The sequence below is a fragment of the Oncorhynchus clarkii genome, chromosome 26, assembly GCF_045791955.1.
Source record: "Oncorhynchus clarkii lewisi isolate Uvic-CL-2024 chromosome 26, UVic_Ocla_1.0, whole genome shotgun sequence".
NCBI classification, from domain to species: Eukaryota; Metazoa; Chordata; class Actinopteri; order Salmoniformes; family Salmonidae; genus Oncorhynchus; species Oncorhynchus clarkii.
The window spans coordinates 45245215-45262798 of record NC_092172.1 but is presented as its reverse complement, the minus strand read 5'-3'; the positions used below and the strand labels follow the sequence as shown (position 1 = coordinate 45262798).

General features: G+C 44.5%; 1 protein-coding gene across 1 annotated transcript in view; it reads left to right on the top strand.

Annotated features, from left to right (window-relative positions):
• The first annotated feature begins 3100 nt into the window (after positions 1-3100).
• LOC139384997 (telomeric repeat-binding factor 2-like) overlaps positions 3101-17584 on the top strand; it is a 79983-nt gene continuing 65499 nt past the window's right edge. The window contains exons 1-2 of the mRNA XM_071129961.1: positions 3101-3325; positions 4558-4683. The gene's annotated coding sequence lies outside the window, so the exon portion shown is untranslated. The remainder of the gene's footprint in view (positions 3326-4557; positions 4684-17584) is intronic.

Sequence of the window (17584 nt, the reverse complement as noted above, 5' to 3'; positions counted from 1 at the left end):
TATAGATGTTGGTTGGTGGTATGTAATAGTGGTATATAGATGGTGGTGTGTAATAGTGGTATATAGATGTTAGATGGTGGTATGTAATAGTGGTATATAGTTGGTGGTATGTAATAGTGGTATATAGATGTTAGATGGTGGTGTGTAATAGTGGTATATAGATGGTGGTATGTAATAGTGGTATATAGTTGGTAGTGTGTAATAGTGGTATATAGTTGGTGGTATGTAATAGTGGTATATAGATGGTGGTATGTAATAGTGGTATATAGATGTTAGATGGTGGTATGTAATAGTGGTATATAGATGGTGGTATGTTATAGTGGTATATAGATGGTGGTATGTAATAGTGGTATATAGATGGTGGTATGTAATAGTGGTATATAGTTGGTGGTATGTAATAGTGGTATATAGATGGTGGTATGTAATAGTGGTATATAGATGGTGGTATATAATAGTGGTATATAGATGGTGGTATATAATAGTGGTATATAGATGTTAGTTGGTGGTATGTAATAGTGGTATATAGATGGTGGTATATAATAGTGGTATATAGATGTTAGTTGGTGGTATGTAATAGTGGTTTATAGATGGTGGTATGTAATAGTGGTATATAGATGGTGGTGTGTAATAGTGGTATATAGATGGTGGTATGTAATAGTGGTATATAGTTGGTGGTGTGTAATAGTGGTATATAGATGGTGGTATGTAATAGTGGTATATAGATGGTGGTATATAATAGTGGTATATATATGTTAGTTGGTGGTATGTAATAGTGGTATATAGATGGTGGTATATAATAGTGGTATATAGATGTTAGTTGGTGGTATGTAATAGTGGTTTATAGATGGTGGTATGTAATAGTGGTATATAGATGGTGGTGTGTAATAGTGGTATATAGATGGTGGTGTGTAATAGTGGTATATAGTTGGTGGTGTGTAATAGTGGTATATAGATGTTAGATGGTGGTATGTAATAGTGGTATATAGTTGGTGGTATGTAATAGTGGTATATAGATGTTAGATGGTGGTGTGTAATAGTGGTATATAGATGGTGGTATGTAATAGTGGTATATAGTTGGTAGTGTGTAATAGTGGTATATAGTTGGTGGTATGTAATAGTGGTATATAGATGGTGGTATGTAATAGTGGTATATAGATGTTAGATGGTGGTATGTAATAGTGGTATATAGATGGTGGTATGTAATAGTGGTATATAGATGGTGGTATGTAATAGTGGTATATAGATGGTGGTATGTAATAGTGGTATATAGTTGGTGGTATGTAATAGTGGTATATAGATGGTGGTATGTAATAGTGGTATATAGATGGTGGTGTGTAATAGTGGTATATAGATGGTGGTATGTAATAGTGGTATATAGATGGTGGTATGTAATAGTGGTATATAGATGGTGGTATGTAATAGTGGTATATAGATGGTGGTATGTAATAGTGGTATATAGATGGTGGTATGTAATAGTGGTATATAGTTGGTGGTATGTAATAGTGGTATATAGATGGTGGTATGTAATAGTGGTATATAGATGGTGGTGTGTAATAGTGGTATATAGATGGTGGTATGTAATAGTGGTATATAGATGGTGGTATGTAATAGTGGTATATAGATGGTGGTGTGTAATAGTGGTATATAGATGGTGGTATGTAATAGTGGTATATAGATAGATGGTGGTATGTAATAGTGGTATATAGATGGTGGTATGTAATAGTGGTATATAGATGGTGGTATGTAATAGTGGTACATAGATGGTGGTGTGTAATAGTGGTATATAGATGGTGGTATGTAATAGTGGTATATAGATGGTGGTATGTAATAGTGGTATATAGATGTTAGATGGAGGTATGTAATAGTGGTATATAGTTGGTGGTATGTAATAGTAGTATATAGATGGTGGTATGTAATAGTGGTATATAGATGGTGGTATGTAATAGTGGTATATAGATAGATGGTGGTATGTAATAGTGGTATATAGATGGTGGTATGTAATAGTGGTATATAGATGGTGGTATGTAATAGTGGTATATAGATGGTGGTATGTAATAGTGGTATATAGATGGTGGTATGTAATAGTGGTATATAGATGTTAGTTGGTGGTATGTAATAGTGGTATATAGATGGTGGTATGTAATAGTGGTATATAGATGGTGGTATGTAATAGTGGTATATAGTTGGTGGTATGTAATAGTGGTATATAGATGGTAGTGTGTAATAGTGGTACATAGATGGTGGTATATAATAGTGGTATATAGATGTTAGTTGGTGGTATGTAATAGTGGTATATAGATGTTAGTTGGTGGTATGTAATAGTGGTATATAGATGTTAGTTGGTGGTATGTAATAGTGGTATATAGATGTTAGTTGGTGGTATTAATAGTGGTATATAGATGTTTGTTGATGGTATGTATGACAAAGTACCACACAGCACAGTAGATGGACACAGTACCACACAGCACAGTAGGTGGCGGCATGCACAAACAAAACGTGTGAATGCCATGATACCGAAGAAGAAGAAGCAGCATCTCTGGCAAAGATGTTTATGACTAACCCAAGATAGACCACAGCCTGTCGTTTCCAATGGAGAAAAATTAGTCACAGTGGGCAGGGCATGCAAGGAGGAGGCCGAGCCAAGAACGAGGCAACGAGATCCTATTTGCTCGTTCTAGCGTACATTTACATATTTCCGTTAGGGAACAACTACTCTGTGAAGTGGGTTGTGCAAAATCTAAATTTTGCCCTTGCGCTCCTTCGAAACAACGCAAATGTTTTTTTAAATGTTGGCAAAGGGTAAGGTCTACAAAACTTAGTCCACTCTGTTCGTAACAGATTGAAGTTTTGGGAACAGAAAACTGTATTGATAATCAATTGTTTCATCGATGAGAACAGTTGCAGAATTTCGGCCAAAATCCATCTCTTTCCATCTTCTCCCACTACCGGCCACCGGGAGAAGCGGATGCCTCACATTTATACATCCGGTGAAATATCTGTCTCGTTATATTTGTGGCTCTGCGAAAGGCAATAACGATGAACACTCTGCATCTGCAGAGACGCATCACCGTAAATACTGTACGGACAATGCAGAAACCAGTTTGACCATAAATCAGCTTTGCTAAAACGCCCAATCAGGAAAAAGCCAAACCCGGAAGTAATTTATCCAGCTGTTGGTGTGTGTGAGAGAGAAACATAGAGAGAGAAACAGAGAGAGAGGAGATGGTGGTTGTTTGTGGCTTTCTTTGGGATGAAAATAATACACCGTATAAAAATGTAACCGACGACATAAATCCATGTCTGGTCTCGAACAAGGAACATTGTGGTAAGAAGCGACAGATAACGTTAAGTTAGTTTGGCCAGTGAGCTTAGCTATGCTAACAGAATTGGCAGTGTTGTCACAGATACAAACATCTTATAAACATCTTTTGGTGTTGTTATGCTAACTGGCTAGCTAGCGTTGATTTAGTTAGAAACAACTGTTGGTCAATTAGGGCAAAAATAACAACCGGTGTAACATGTTGTCAATGCTAACTAACGTTAATCACGACTCGTGAAGAGTGATTACTTTCTTATTTGTTTGAATGATTTGCTGTAGTTAATCATTGTAGCTAGCTTAGCTAATGTATTTGACCATTTTAATCCGTTTAGACACCCGCTGTTGTGTGTGTCTGTCGCTCAAACAGATTTGGCGAATGTTGTTGTGGGGAATAATCATGTTTCACACCACGAGTTACTAGTAACGTTAGCTACTAAAGAAACAATAATAAATATTCCTCAGAAAGTAGTGATCAAATGAATTGCTAGTAGATCAGATATGACCGTGGTTCTTCTCGTAACACAGTAAACTAAAGAGACGATGTGGACTGGATCAGAACAATGTGGCATGTGTGAGTAGTCATAACCTGTCACTGACTATCACAGCATGTAACAGCCTGCTAGTCTAGGCTATTTAAAGAGTGTATGGGTGTGACCGTAGCCAGGCTTTGTAGACAACATACCAGACCGGACTATTAGGAGATGAGTGAGTTTCCTCAACTGCAGAGGAAAGGTGGAGCTTGGCTGAATGATACCCGATACTACAGCCACGTTTGTGCTGTTTCTCTAATCTTTGTTGTGTGGATAGCTGCACCTAGACATGACAGCATCCTAAAAGGCCATTCCCTTTTATAGTGTCATTTGGGACGCACACTATGTTATTCAGGGCAAGCTCATTGTGACTCTTGGCGTCTAAATGCTCAGCCTAGTTAACATTAAACCTGGCCTGGACCACATTATACACAAATGACACATTTGGCCTTTAGGCTCAAGTAGTTTAATGTGTTTGTACATCCAGACAGGGGTGTGGGAGAAAGCTACATAGCCACGTGTGTTTGTGTCCCCATTAGGGAAATATGCTGTTGTGGAAGGGATAGACGCCGGTGTGCAGATCTGGGTTGCATCTGTGGGAATACACACACACACACACACACACACACACACACTTGGCACTCCACCACCTCACATTGCTGACACACTTCCGTGGCTCGTGGTCTAACATGGTGTGTGTCTGCGCAGGTATTTGGGCCTGGATGAGGTCTTGTAGCCAACCATGTTCCCCTGCTCCACCACAACACAGCAGACCAGAGGAGAGGAGTAGACAGACCGTAGAATTCAATGTCATTGTGAAGAGGACACTGTGAGGTGAGTTACATATGGTTAGTGTGTTGTAGAGACGGCTATTAGACCTAGTTTAAATACTACTAGTTCTACACAACATACAGACAGAGGCTAGGGCTTCCTGTAGGCTAGGGCTTCCTGTAGGCTAGGGCCTCCTGTAGCCCAGGTCTGGTGTCTGTCTACTACAGTTAGGGGGTAACCTGTAGCCCAGGTCTGGTGTCTGTCTACTACAGTTATGTAGGGGGTAACCTGTAGCCCAGGTCTGGTGTCTGTCTACTACAGTTATGTAGGGGGTAACCTGTAGCCCAGGTCTGGTGTCTGTCTACTACAGTTATGTAGAGGGTAACCTGTAGCCCAGGTCTGGTGTCTGTCTACTACAGTTAGGGGGTAACCTGTAGCCCAGGTCTGGTGTCTGTCTACTACAGTTATGTAGGGGGTAACCTGTAGCCCAGGTCTGGTGTCTGTCTACTACAGTTATATAGGGGGTAACCTGTAGCCCAGGCCTGGTGTCTGTCTACTACAGTTATGTAGAGGGTAACCTGTAGCCCAGGTCTGGTGTCTGTCTACTACAGTTATGTAGAGGGTAACCTGTAGCCCAGGTCTGGTGTCTGTCTACTACAGTTAGGGGGTAACCTGTAGCCCAGGTCTGGTGTCTGTCTACTACAGTTATATAGGGGGTAACCTGTAGCCCAGGTCTGGTGTCTGTCTACTACAGTTAAGTAGAGGGTAACCTGTAGCCCAGGTCTGGTGTCTGTCTACTACAGTTAGGGGGTAACCTGTAGCCCAGGTCTGGTGTCTGTCTACTACAGTTATGTAGGGGGTAACCTGTAGCCCAGGTCTGGTGTCTGTCTACTACAGTTATGTAGGGGGTAACCTGTAGCCCAGGTCTGGTGTCTGTCAGTTATGTAGGGGGTAACCTGTAGCCCAGGTCTGGTGTCTGTCTACTACAGTTATGTAGAGGGTAACCTGTAGCCCAGGTCTGGTGTCTGTCTACTACAGTTATGTAGAGGGTAACCTGTAGCCCAGGTCTGGTGTCTGTCTACTACAGTTAGGGGGTAACCTGTAGCCCAGGTCTGGTGTCTGTCTACTACAGTTAGGGGGTAACCTGTAGCCCAGGTCTGGTGTCTGTCTACTACAGTTATATAGGGGGTAACCTGTAGCCCAGGTCTGGTGTCTGTCTACTACAGTTATGTAGAGGGTAACCTGTAGCCCAGGTCTGGTGTCTGTCTACTACAGTTAGGGGGTAACCTGTAGCCCAGGTCTGGTGCCTGTCTACTACAGTTATGTAGGGGGTAACCTGTAGCCCAGGTCTGGTGTCTGTCTACTACAGTTATGTAGGGGGTAACCTGTAGCCCAGGTCTGGTGTCTGTCAGTTATGTAGAGGGTAACCTGTAGCCCAGGTCTGGTGTCTGTCTACTACAGTTATGTAGGGGGTAACCTGTAGCCCAGGTCTGGTGTCTGTCTACTACAGTTATGTAGGGGGTAACCTGTAGCCCAGGTCTGGTGTCTGTCTACTACAGTTATGTAGGGGGTAACCTGTAGCCCAGGTCTGGTGTCTGTCTACTACAGTTATGTAGGGGGTAACCTGTAGCCCAGGTCTGGTGTCTGTCTACTACAGTTAGGGGGTAACCTGTAGCCCAGGTCTGGTGTCTGTCTACTACAGTTATGTAGGGGGTAACCTGTAGCCCAGGTCTGGTGTCTGTCTACTACAGTTATGTAGGGGGTAACCTGTAGCCCAGGTCTGGTGTCTGTCTACTACAGTAAGGGGGTAACCTGTAGCCCAGGTCTGGTGCCTGTCTACTACAGTTAGGGGGTAACCTGTAGCCCAGGTCTGGTGTCTGTCTACTACAGTTATATAGGGGGTAACCTGTAGCCCAGGTCTGGTGCTGTCTACTACAGTTAGGGGGTAACCTGTAGCCCAGGTCTGGTGTCTGTCTACTACAGTTAGGGGGTAACCTGTAGCCCAGGTCTGGTGTCTGTCTACTACAGTTATGTAGGGGGTAACCTGTAGCCCAGGTCTGGTGTCTGTCTACTACAGTTAGGGGGTAACCTGTAGCCCAGGTCTGGTGTCTGTCTACTACAGTTATGTAGGGGGTAACCTGTAGCCCAGGTCTGGTGTCTGTCTACTACAGTTATGTAGAGGGTAACCTGTAGCCCAGATCATTTGGTGTTGGTATTTATCAGGATCCCCATTAGCCACTGCAAAAGCATCAGTTACTCTTCCAAGGATCCACATTAAACATGACATGATGCATAGGAGAGGAGTAGTTATTAGACAAGGACTGGAATACATCTAAAACATCACACAGTCTACATGTTAGTCCACACACACAATATCTAGGTCTAATACATCACACAGTCTACATGTTAGTACACACACACAATATCTAGGTCTAATACATCACACAGTCTACATGTTAGTACACACACACAATATCTAGGTCTAATACATCACACAGTCTACATGTTAGTACACACACACAATATCTAGGTCTAATACATCACACAGTGTTAATATGTATGCAATGGGACTGTGAAGAGTCACAGCCCTATGTGCAGTACGGTGTTCTTTTATCTGGTTATATTTGGTACCTTGAGTTACCTGGGTTACCAGAGAGTTCCATGTAGTCATGGCTCGATTTAGTACAGTGTGTTTCCCTGGTTGAATGTCTTGTACGGATGAGTGTCTGAACTGTGAAGAGACCTCTGGTTGAATGTCTTGTACGGATGAGTGTCTGAACTGTGAAGAGACCTCTGGTTGAATGTCTTGTACCCGATGAGTGTCTGAACTGTGAAGAGACCTCTGGTTGAATGTCTTGTACCCGATGAGTGTCTGAACTGTGAAGAGACCTCTGGTTGAATGTCTTGTACGGATGAGTGTCTGAACTGTGAAGAGACCTCTGGTTGAATGTCTTGTACCCGATGAGTGTCTGAACTGTGAAGAGACCTCTGGTTGAATGTCTTGTACCCGATGAGTGTCTGAACTGTGAAGAGACCTCTGGTTGAATGTCTTGTACCCGATGAGTGTCTGAACTGTGAAGAGACCTCTGGTTGAATGTCTTGTACCCGATGAGTGTCTGAACTGTGAAGAGACCTCTGGTTGAATGTCTTGTACCCGATGAGTGTCTGAACTGTGAAGAGACCTCTGGTTGAATGTGTTGTACCCGATGAGTGTCTGAACTGTGAAGAGACCTCTGGTTGAATGTCTTGTACCCGATGAGTGTCTGAACTGTGAAGAGACCTCTGGTTGAACGGGGAGTTTAGTAACATCGACACTTCGCATTAAGACCAATTAGTGATGTCTACATTTTAGTCATTAAGCAGACGCTCTTATCCAGACTGACTTACCAAATGATCTGTACTAGGGGTGATGCTCTGACGAGGTCAGATACCTAGGCTGTACTAGGGGTGATGCTCTGACGAGGTCAGATACCTAGGCTGTACTAGACGTGATGCTCTGACGAGGTCAGATACCTAGGCTGTACTAGGGGTGATGCTCTGACGAGGTCAGATACCTAGGCTGTGCTAGGGGTGATGCTCTGACGAGGTCAGATACCTAGGCTGTACTAGGGGTGATGCTCTGACGAGGTCAGATACCTAGGCTGTACTAGGGGTGATGTTCTGGTGAGGTCAGATACCTAGGCTGTACTAGGGGCGATGTTCTGACGAGGTCAGATACCTAGGCTGTACTATGGGTGATGCTCTGACGAGGTCAGATACCTAGACTGTACTAGGGGTGATGCTCTGACGAGGTCAGATACCTAGGCTGTACTAGGGGTGATGTTCTGGTGAGGTCAGATACCTAGGCTGTACTAGGGGCGATGTTCTGACGAGGTCAGATACCTAGGCTGTACTATGGGTGATGCTCTGACGAGGTCAGGTACCTAGGCTGTACTAGGGGTGATGCTCTGACGAGGTCAGAAACCTAGGCTGTACTAGGGGTGATGCTCTGACGAGGTCAGATACCTAGGCTGTACTATGGGCGATGCTCTGACGAGGTCAGATACCTAGGCTGTGCTAGGGGTGATGCTCTGATGAGGTCAGATACCTAGGCTGTACTAGGGGTGATGCTCTGATGAGGTCAGATACCTAGACTGTACTAGGGCTGATGCTGTGACGAGGTCAGATACCTAGACTGTACTAGGGGTGATGCTCTGACGAGGTCAGATACCTAGGCTGTACTAGGGGTGATGTTCTGACGAGGTCAGATACCTAGGCTGTACTAGGGGCGATGTTCTGACGAGGTCAGATACCTAGGCTGTGCTAGGGGTGATGCTCTGATGAGGTCAGATACCTAGGCTGTACTAGGGGTGATGCTCTGATGAGGTCAGATACCTAGACTGTACTAGGGCTGATGCTGTGACGAGGTCAGATACCTAGACTGTACTAGGGGTGATGCTCTGACGAGGTCAGATACCTAGGCTGTACTAGGGGTGATGTTCTGACGAGGTCAGATACCTAGGCTGTACTAGGGGCGATGTTCTGACGAGGTCAGATACCTAGGCTGTACTATGGGTGATGCTCTGACGAGGTCAGATACCTAGGCTGTACTAGGGGTGATGCTCTGACGAGGTCAGATACCTAGGCTGTACTAGGGGTGATGTTCTGACGAGGTCAGATACCTAGGCTGTACTAGGGGCGATGTTCTGACGAGGTCAGATACCTAGGCTGTACTATGGGTGATGCTCTGACGAGGTCAGATACCTAGGCTGTACTATGGGTGATGCTCTGACGAGGTCAGAAACCTAGGCTGTACTAGGGGTGATGCTCTGACGAGGTCAGAAACCTAGGCTGTACTAGGGGTGATGCTCTGACGAGGTCAGATACCTAGGCTGTACTAGGGGCGATGCTCTGACGAGGTCAGATACCTAGGCTGTACTAGGGGTGATGCTCTGACGAGGTTAGATACCTAGGCTGTACTTAACCCACATATAGTTGTGATAGTAGATGTTGTTGCTGTGGTGACCAACACTGAAACTAGGCTAGTTGTTGCTGTGGTGACCTGCATTGACACTAGGCTAGTTGTTGCTGTGGTGACCTGCACTGACACTAGGCTAGTTGTTGCTGTGGTGACCTGCACGGACACTAGGCTAGTTGTTGTTGTGGTGACCTGCACTGACACTAGGCTAGTTGTTGTTGTGACCTGCACTGACACTAGGCTAGTTGTTGTTGTGGTGACCTGTACTGACACTGGCCTAGTTGTTGCTGTGGTGACCTGTACTGACACTAGCCTAGTTGTTGTTGTGGTGACCTGTACTGACACTAGGCTAGTTGTTGCTGTGGTGACCTGTAATGACACTAGGCTAGGCCTATATATGCTGTCATTGTTCTGAAACATGACTTGCCGTGTTTCACCAAGCCAGTGTAGATGTCATCAAGAAGCTCGCTGGGCAGCTGGTCTAGTCTTGATGTGGCTGAAGGGAGACCTACAAGGTAAAACAGGGGTGGTGGGGATAGGAGACAGCTGGCTGGGCAGTACAAGGTAAAACAGGGGTGGTGGGGATAGGAGACAGCTGGCTGGGCAGTACAAGGTAAAACAGGGGTGGTGGGGATAGGAGACAGCTGGCTGGGCAGTACAAGGTAAAACAGGGGTGGTGGGGATAGGAGACAGCTGGCTGGGCAGTACAAGGTAAAACAGGGGTGGTGGGGATAGGAGACAGCTGGCTGGGCAGTACAAGGTAAAACAGGGGTGGTGGGGATAGGAGACAGCTGGCTGGGCAGTACAAGGTAAAACAGGGGTGGTGGGGATAGCAGACAGCTGGCTGGGCAGTACAAGGTTAAACAGGGGTGGTGGGGATAGGAGACAGCTGGCTGGGCAGTACAAGGTAAAACAGGGGTGGTGGGGATAGCAGACAGCTGGCTGGGCAGTACAAGGTAAAACAGGGGTGGTGGGATAGGAGACAGCTGGCTGGGCAGTACAAGGTAAAACAGGGGTGGTGGGGATAGGAGACAGCTGGCTGGGCAGTACAAGGTAAAACAGGGGTGGTGGGGATAGGAGACAGCTGGCTGGGCAGTACAAGGTAAAACAGGGGTGGTGGGGGTAGGAGACAGCTGGCTGGGCAGTACAAGGTAAAACAGGGGTGGTGGGGATAGGAGACAGCTGGCTGGGCAGTACAAGGTAAAACAGGGGTGGTGGGGATAGCAGACAGCTGGCTGGGCAGTACAAGGTAAAACAGGGGTGGTGGGGATAGGAGACAGCTGGCTGGACAGTACAGGGTAAAACAGGGGTGGTGGGGATAGGAGACAGCCTTAATAGGCCTCGGGGGGGCTCGTGCTCACATGGATAGGCCAGTCAAATGGCCCCGCCTTAATAGGCCTCGGGGGCCTTGTGCCCATAGGCCTGGATAGGCCAGTCCAATGGGCCTCGGGGGGCCTCGTGCCCACGTGGATTGGCCAGTCAAATGACCACGATAGGGGTCTCGCTGAAAGTCCTGAGACACTTAGATTCTTGGTTCTATTCCTGTGTGGTAGTGATGGTACCAGGTGTCAGGTTGGTTCTATTCCTATGTTGTAGTGATGGTACCAGGTGTCAGGTTGGTTCTATTCCTGTGTGGTAGTGATGGTACCAGGTTGATTCTTGGTTCTATTCCTGTGTGGTAGTGATGGTACCAGGTGTCAGGTTGGTTCTATTCCTGTGTGGTAGTGATGGGTACCAGGTACCAGGTTGATTCTTGGTTCTATTCCTGTGTGGTAGTGACGGTACCAGGTGTCAGGTTGGTTCTATTCCTGTGTGGTAGTGATGTGTACCAGGTACCAGGTTGATTCTTGGTTCTATTCCTGTGTGGTAGTGATGGTACCAGGTGTCAGATTGATTCTTGGTTCTATTCCTGTGTGGTAGTGATGGTACCAGGTTGATTATTGGTTCTATTCCTGTGTTGTAGTGATGGTACCAGGTACCAGATTGATTCCTGGTCTATTCCTGTGTTGTAGTGATGGTACCAGGTTGATTCTTGGTTCTATTCCTGTGTGGTAGTGATGGTACCAGGTTGATTCCTGGTTCTATTCCTGTGTTGTAGTGATGGTACCAGGTTGATTCCTGGTCTATTCCTGTGTTGTAGTGATGGTACCAGGTGTCCGGTTGGTTCTATTCCTGTGTTGTAGTGATGGTACCAGGTACCAGGTTGATTCCTGGGTCTATTCCTGTGTTGTAGTGATGGTACCAGGTGTCAGGTTGATTCTTGGTTCTATTCCTGTGTGGTAGTGATGGTACCAGGTTGATTCCTGTGTCTATTCCTGTGTTATAGTGATGGTACCAGGTGTCAGATTGATTCTTGGTTATATTCCTGTGTTGTGATGGTACCAGGTTGATTCTTGGTTCTATTCCTGTGTTGTAGTGATGGTACCAGGTACCAGCTTGATTCTTGGTTCTATTCCTGTGTGGTAGTGATGGTACCAGGTTGGTTCTATTCCTGTGTGGTAGTGATGGTACCAGGTACCAGGTTGATTCTTGGTTCTATTCCTGTGTGGTAGTGATGGTACCAGGTGTGATACTTGGTTCTATTCCTGTGTGGTTGTGATGGTACCAGGTACCAGGTTGATTCTTGGTTCTATTCCTGTGTGGTAGTGATGGTACCAGGTTGGTTCTATTCCTGTGTTGTAGTGATGGTACCAGGTTGGTTCTATTCCTGTGTGGTAGTGATGGTACCAGGTGTCAGGTTGGTTCTATTCCTGTGTGGTAGTGATGGGTACCAGGTACCAGGTTGATTCTTGGTTCTATTCCTGTGTGGTAGTGACGGTACCAGGTGTCAGGTTGGTTCTATTCCTGTGTGGTAGTGATGGGTACCAGGTACCAGGTTGATTCTTGGTTCTATTCCTGTGTTGTAGTGATGGTACCAGGTTGATTCCTGGTCTATTCCTGTGTTGTAGTGATGGTACCAGGTTGATGCTTGGTTCTATTCCTGTGTGGTAGTGATGGTACCAGGTTGATTCTTGGTTCTATTCCTGTGTTGTAGTGATGGTACCAGGTGTCAGGTTGATTCTTGGTTCTATTCCTGTGTGGTAGTGATGGTACCAGGTTGATTCTTGGTTCTATTCCTGTGTGGTAGTGATGGTACCAGCTACCAGGTTGATTCCTGGTTCTATTCCTGTGTGGTAGTGATGGTACCAGGTGTCAGGTTGGTTCTATTCCTGTGTTGTAGTGATGGTACCAGCTACCAGGTTGATTCCTGGTTCTATTCCTGTGTGGTAGTGATGGTACCTGGTGTCAGGTTGGTTCTATTCCTGTGTTGTAGTGATGGTACCAGCTACCAGGTTGATTCCTGGTTCTATTCCTGTGTGGTAGTAATGGTACCAGGTGTCAGGTTGGTTCTATTCCTGTGTTGTAGTGATGGTACCAGCTACCAGGTTGATTCCTGGTTCTGTTCCTGTGTGGTAGTAATGGGTACCAGGTACCAGGTGTGAATCTTGGTTCTATTCTATCTGCTTTACAGATTAATATTATCAACATGGGCTTTACAGTAGTGTGTTAGTGCCTTTTCAGAATATTTGGTATTAAAGTGGGACTGTCTCTGTTAGGGAGAATGTCTCACTCTGATCTCTAACGTTGCTTTACGGGTGAGAGAGACCCAGTTAGTGGTGACTAAGAAGCTGGGTCTCCTGGCTGGCTGGTTGTTCAGGGACTGTTCCACAGTCTGACCCATTTAGACAGGAGACAGACGGACAGAGCTGTGCTCCACAAGAGACTGGGGTGGAAGGATACAGGGAGATGAAGGCAGTAGGGCTGGGAACTGATGGACATAATGCTTTATAGCCTCTAGACTGATGGACATAATGCTTTATAGCCTCTACACTGATGGACATAATGCTTTATAGCCTCTAGACTGATGGTCATAATGCTTTATAGCCTCTAGACTGATGGACATAATGCTTTATAGCCTCTAGACTGATGGACATAATGCTTTATAGCCTCTAGACTGATGGACATAATGCTTTATAGCCTCTACACTGATGGACATAATGCTTTATAGCCTCTAGACTGATGGACATAATGCTTTATAGCCTCTACACTAATGGACATAATGCTTTATAGCCTCTACACTGATGGACATAATGCTTTATAACCTCTAGACTGATGGACATAATGCTTTATAACCTCTAGACTGATGGACATAATGCTTTATAGCCTCTAGACTGATGGACATAATGCTTTATAGCCTCTACACTGATGGACATAATGCTTTATAGCCTCTAGACTGATGGACATAATGCTTTATAGCCTCTACACTGATGGACATAATGCTTTATAGCCTCTAGACTGATGGACATAATGCTTTATAGCCTCTACACTGATGGACATAATGCTTTATAGCCTCTAGACTGATGGACATAATGCTTTATAGCCTCTAGACTGAGACATAATGCTTTATAGCCTCTAGACTGATGGACATAATGCTTTATAGCCTCTACACTGATGGTCATAATGCTTTATAGCCTATAGACTGATGGACATAATGCTTTATAGCCTCTAGACTGATGGGCATAATGCTTTATAGCCTCTACACTGATGGACATAATGCTTTATAGCCTCTACACTGATGGACATAATGCTTTATAGACTCTAGACTGATGGACATAATGCTTTATAGCCTCTACACTGATGGACATAATGCTTTATAGCCTCTACACTGATGGACATAATGCTTTATAACCTCTAGACTGATGGACATAATGCTTTATAACCTCTAGACTGATGGACATAATGCTTTATAGCCTCTAGACTGATGGACATAATGCTTTATAGCCTCTACACTGATGGACATAATGCTTTATAGCCTCTACACTGATGGACATAATGCTTTATAGCCTCTACACTGATGGACATAATGCTTTATAGCCTCTAGACTGATGGACATAATGCTTTATAGCCTCTAGACTGATGGACATAATGCTTTATAGCCTCTACACTGATGGACATAATGCTTTATAGCCTCTAGACTGATGGACATAATGCTTTATAGCCTCTACACTGATGGACATAATGCTTTATAGCCTCTACACTGATGGACATAATGCTTTATAGCCTCTACACTGATGGTCATAATGCTTTATAGCCTCTACACTGATGGACATAATGCTTTATAGCCTCTAGACTGATGGACATAATGCTTTATAGCCTCTACACTGATGGACATAATGCTTTATAGCCTCTAGACTGATGGACATAATGCTTTATAGCCTCTAGACTGATGGACATAATGCTTTATAGCCTCTACACTGATGGACATAATGCTTTATAACCTCTAGACTGATGGACATAATGCTTTATAACCTCTAGACTGATGGACATAATGCTTTATAGCCTCTAGACTGATGGACATAATGCTTTATAGCCTCTACACTGACTGACATAATGCTTTATAGCCTCTAGACTGATGGACATAATGCTTTATAGCCTCTACACTGATGGACATAATGCTTTATAGCCTCTACACTGATGGACATAATGCTTTATAGCCTCTACACTGATGGACATAATGCTTTATAGCCTCTAGACTGATGGACATAATGCTTTATAGCCTCTACACTGATGGACATAATGCTTTATAGCCTCTAGACTGATGGACATAATGCTTTATAGCCTCTAGACTGATGGACATAATGCTTTATAGCCTCTACACTGATGGACATAATGCTTTATAGCCTCTACACTGATGGACATAATGCTTTATAGCCTCTAGACTGATGGACATAATGCTTTATAGCCTCTAGACTGATGGACATAATGCTTTATAGCCTCTACACTGATGGACATAATGCTTTATAGCCTCTACACTGATGGACATAATGCTTTATAGCCTCTACACTGATGGACATAATGCTTTATAGCCTCTACACTGATGGACATAATGCTTTATAGCCTCTACACTGATGGACATAATGCTTTATAGCCTCTACACTGATGGACATAATGCTTTATAGCCTCTAGACTGATGGACATAATGCTTTATAGCCTCTACACTGATGGACATAATGCTTTATAGCCTCTAGACTGATGGACATAATGCTTTATAGCCTCTAGACTGATGGACATAATGCTTTATAGCCTCTAGACTGATGGACATAATGCTTTATAGCCTCTAGACTGATGGACATAATGCGATGACCCTTAGTGTCAGCGGAACCAGGCAGCAGACAGTAAGCAGGCGCTGGTCAGTGGAACCAGGCAGCAGGCGCTGGTCAGCGGAACCAGGCAGCAGGCGCTGGTCAGCGGAACCAGGCAGTAAGCAGGCGCTGGTCAGCAGAACCAGGCAGCAGACAGTAAGCAGGCGCTGGTCAGTGGAACCAGGCAGCAGGCGCTGGTCAGCGGAACCAGGCAGTAAGCAGGTGCTGGTCAGCGGAACCAGGCAGTAAGCAGGCGCTGGTCAGCAGAACCAGGCAGCAGACAGTAAGCAGGCGCTGGTCAGTGGAACCAGGCAGCAGGTGCTGGTCAGCGGAACAAGCAGCAGGCAGTAAGCAGGCGCTGGTCAGCAGAACCAGGCAGCAGGTGCTGGTCAGCGGAACAAGCAGCAGGCAGTAAGCAGGCGCTGGTCAGCAGAAACAGGCAGCATACACTGATGGACATAATGCTTTATAGCCTCTAGACTGATGGACATAATGCTTTATAGCCTCTACACTGATGGACATAATGCTTTATAGCCTCTAGACTGATGGACATAATGCTTTATAGCCTCTACACTGATGGACATAATGCTTTATAGCCTCTAGACTGATGGACATAATGCTTTATAGCCTCTAGACTGATGGACAAAATGCTTTATAGCCTCTAGACTGATGGACATAATGCTTTATAGCCTCTACACTGATGGTCATAATGCTTTATAGCCTATAGACTGATGGACATAATGCTTTATAGCCTCTAGACTGATGGACATAATGCTTTATAGCCTCTACACTGATGGACATACTGCTTTATAGCCTCTACACTGATGGACATAATTCTTTATAGCCTCTAGACTGATGGACATAATGCTTTATAGCCTCTACACTGATGGACATAATGCTTTATAGCCTCTACACTGATGGACATAATGCTTTATAACCTCTAGACTGATGGACATAATGCTTTATAACCTCTAGACTGATGGACATAATGCTTTATAGCCTCTAGACTGATGGACATAATGCTTTATAGCCTCTACACTGATGGACATAATGCTTTATAGCCTCTACACTGATGGACATAATGCTTTATAACCTCTAGACTGATGGACATAATGCTTTATAGCCTCTAGACTGATGGACATAATGCTTTATAGCCTCTACACTGATGGACATAATGCTTTATAACCTCTAGACTGATGGACATAATGCTTTATAACCTCTAGACTGATGGACATAATGCTTTATAGCCTCTACACTGATGGACATAATGCTTTATAGCCTCTAGACTGATGGACATAATGCTTTATAGCCTCTACACTAATGGACATAATGCTTTATAGCCTCTACACTGATGGACATAATGCTTTATAACCTCTAGACTGATGGACATAATGCTTTATAACCTCTAGACTGATGGACATAATGCTTTATAGCCTCTAGACTGATGGACATAATGCTTTATAGCCTCTACACTGATGGACATAATGCTTTATAGCCTCTAGACTGATGGACATAATGCTTTATAGCCTCTACACTGATGGACATAATGCTTTATAGCCTCTAGACTGATGGACATAATGCTTTATAGCCTCTACACTGATGGACATAATGCTTTATAGCCTCTAGACTGATGGACATAATGCTTTATAGCCTCTAGACTGATGGACATAATGCTTTATAGCCTCTAGACTGATGGACATAATGCTTTATAGCCTCTACACTGATGGTCATAATGCTTTATAGCCTATAGACTGATGGACATAATGCTTTATAGCCTCTAGACTGATGGGCATAATGCTTTATAGCCTCTACACTGATGGACATA